The 3476-nt window shown below is 37.7% G+C and overlaps 1 pseudogene; it reads left to right on the top strand.

Annotated features, from left to right (window-relative positions):
• Positions 1-2317: 2317 nt before the first annotated feature.
• Positions 2318-3005, top strand: LOC114209097 (large ribosomal subunit protein eL6-like; annotated as a pseudogene).
• The last annotated feature ends 471 nt before the right edge of the window (positions 3006-3476 follow it).

The following is a 3476-nucleotide window of genomic DNA, read 5'->3' as shown; positions in this document are numbered from 1 at the left end:
CCTTAGCTTGACTCCTTCCGCCTTCCTTCCTTCCTTCCTTCCTTCCTTCTTCCTTCCTTCCTTCCTTCTTCCTTCCTTCTTTCCTTCCTTTCATCTTTCTTTCTTAAATGCTTAGAGGCTGGACAATTGGTAGGGACTTAAAATATGGAGATTCTTTCATTAGTTCTGGACATTTTAGAAATTATTTATTTACACATATACTCCTTCTGTTTATTTTTTCCCTAAGAGCTCTTTTAGTCAGATTGGTAGATGGGGCGCATAGAGCACAGAGCTGGGAAGGGTTTCCTCAGATAACGGGCTTTATAACAGATTGTGACAAATTCAAAGTGAAATGTTGGTAAGGGTTCAAAGCCTGATAATCGCCTACACTCGGAGCTCAGATGGACTCCCCCTGGGCAGCAGCCACCTCTAGTCTCCACAAAGCTGACTCATACTGATCCTTTAAACTCTCCACAGGTCCCCCTAAACTGCCGGTCCATTGGGTGGGCCTGAAACTTACCTCAGGAGGATTTTCTACTCTGGCCGCCTTAAAGACCCGCAGCCCAATTACATATCCTTTCTTTTTCTATTCTACATCTAGGGCACTTCCAACTCAGTCCTAATGCCTAGGAGTACAAAAGCCTCATGTTGCTCCTTTTCCCCACAATAGAGGTTGATATCTCATCATCAGAAAAAAATGTCCCAGAACCTATAAGGATAAAAACCTCTTTAGCCTCCTCCGCCTCCAACTTGAAAGAGGAATGCTTTGCTTTCACTATTAAGTAGAAGTTTAAAGAGTCAGTTTCTGTCTCTTTCAATCTGAGGAAACAAGTCAGGTAGAACTGCTGGGACTTTTTTTTCTTCTCTATTTCAAACGTTCATTTGAATGAACAAGAGCATGTATGCTTGAACAGAAAAACTATGAAGCAGGAAACCAGGGAATTACATGTACTAAAATATTGGCACAGAAAAACAGTATAGAAATCAGAGTTGTTAGTACTTACAGAGAAAAAAGGCATTAAATTATGGAAGAATTTATAGCACAGTAAACACAAAGCAGCCCACAAACCTCTGCAAATAGTTAAAAGTACTCCATGAATGGAAGTTTTCTTTCTATCTGATTATATGCCACCTAAAGTGTATATATATATATATTAAAGCAATAACCACAAAAACAGTAAAAGAGCTTCTTTATTAAATATCAGTATATCTAAACTAAATCTAATACATTCATCAACATTTCTAAATTTATAAATGGTTTGAAGAGAGCCCTTATACTCAGTTTTGAATTAACAACTCAATGCACTTTTTAAAAAGTTTACCTAAAGACACAGCCAGTTGTTGATTGTGAAGCTGAGTTGTATCTGTAGTCATGGCCCCACTGTCAAATAAGTAAGTTTGGTGCTAAAAACAGAAAAAAATAAATTATTCATTCATAAACCCATTCTTTATTAAATATTCATTAAGTATTTATTTTTGCTAGGCATTGTATTAACCAAATTGATTTCAGCTCTTACAGAAGTCTGTTTCAGTGTTGAAAATTATAAACTCCAATTAAGTATAATTAAGATTTTAATATATGTAATCTATATACAGACATAAACAAACATTAACATATATACATACATACAAATACACATATAGGAGAATTTAACTGTAACATTATAAAGAAAAGGTACATTGTCCTAAAATCTTTAAAAAGGGTTGCAAATTGGTGACATTTGGGCTGAAATCTGAATTATAGATTGGCACTACTTAGGATAGGAATCTGTAAATATTTGCATAATTCATGAATGATAAAAGAAACAAAGTAACGTTTTCTGTCTGCTTCAAATGTATTGGTGCCCCAAAGGGTCTTTACCATTGTCTGAATATCACCTTTTGAAGAAGGAAAGACCTCAGACTATCCAGACATAATACACATCAAAATAGACTATCCAGACATAATACACATCAAAATTAGACAGTCTCTCTTAACTTTACAAGCATTAGTTCAATGAAATCCATTTGCTACCAAATTCCTGTTAAAGTTGATTAGGGAGAACTTCCTATGCTTACCTTGGGAGTAAAGATTCTGCAACAAAAATTCTGTAAAAATTCAAACAAATGTCTCTTTCCCATCTTGCAAGATGGCGGGCGAAAAGCTGAGAAGCCGGATACTAAGGAGAAGAAACCTGAAGCTAAGAAGGCTGATGCCGGTGGCAAGGCTAAGAAAGGTAACCCCAAGGCTAAAACGCCAAAGAAGGGGAAGCCCCACTGCAGCTGAAACCCTGTACTTGTCAGAGGAATTGGCAGATATTCCGGATCGGCTATGTATTCCAGAAAGGCCATGTACAAGAGGAAGTATTCGGCAGCCAAGTCTAGGGTTGAAAAGAAAAAGAAGGAGAAAGTTCTTGCTACTGTCACAAAACCAGTTGGTGGTGACAAGAACGGTGGTACCCGAGTGGTTAAACGTCGCAAAATGCCTAGGTATTACCCTACTGAAGATGTGCCTCGAAAGCTGTTGAGCTGTGGCAAAAAACCTTTCAGTCAGCATGTGAGAAAGCTGTGAGCTAGTATCACCCCCAGGACCATTTTGATCATCCTCACTGGGCACCACAGAGCAAGAGAGTAGTTTTCCTGAAGCAACTGAGCACTGGCTTGCTACTTGTGACCGGACCTCTGTCCCTCAATCGAGTTCCTCTGCATAGAACACATCAGAAATTCGTCATTGCTACTTCTACCAAAATTGATATCAGCAGTGTGAAAATCCCCAAACATCTCACTGATGCTTACTACAAGAAGAAGAAGCTGCGTAAGCGCAGACACCAGGAGGGTGAGATCTTCGACACTGAGAAAGAGAAATATGAGATTACAGAGCAGCGCAAGGTTGATCAGAAAGCTGTGGACTCGCAAATTCTGCCAAAAATCAAAGCTGTTCCTCAGCTTCAGGGCTACCTCCGCTCTGTGTTTTCTCTCACAAATGGAGTTTACCCTCACAAATTGGTGTTCTAAATTTCTTACAAAGAACGTAATTAAATAACTGATCCATTAAAAAAAAAAAAAATCCAAACAAATCACAGGTCTCTTTAATATGTTTTGAGGGTTTTTGTTTTGTTTTGTTTCTTTTTTTTTGTAAGCATAATTAAAGTCTATAGAATGTCTTTAAAATCCTTCTTTTATTCAGATTTATTTTGATGACACAAAAACACTAACTAAGCAAACACGGACTGTGGGGTAGAAATTATTTTGTTCAGTAATTCCCACAGTCTGGTCAAATTTCTTTTCGTTCCTTTAATAACCTATCTATGTATTTTCTTTCATGAAGCATATTTTAAAAAATGAACAATGGTTTCTCAATGTATTGAAAGTGGAGTTTCTAAGTTCGAAGTTTGCCATGTTTAAGCAGCAGCTTTGGCAGCTCTACTACCTTTAGAAATTTTGTCCTGCCCGGTGAGTTTTCAGTGACTTACTGACATATGAACAGGCAGTTGTAAAGTTTCTGGCAAAGCAGCCAT

The sequence above is a fragment of the Eumetopias jubatus genome, unplaced genomic scaffold (assembly GCF_037043125.1).
Source record: "Eumetopias jubatus isolate StellerSeaLion01/CBP00866 unplaced genomic scaffold, mEumJub1_p1.0 scaffold_1, whole genome shotgun sequence".
Lineage (NCBI taxonomy): Eukaryota > Metazoa > Chordata > Mammalia > Carnivora > Otariidae > Eumetopias > Eumetopias jubatus.
Note: the sequence above shows the minus strand (reverse complement) of the source record. Positions and strands in the feature narration are given on the sequence as shown.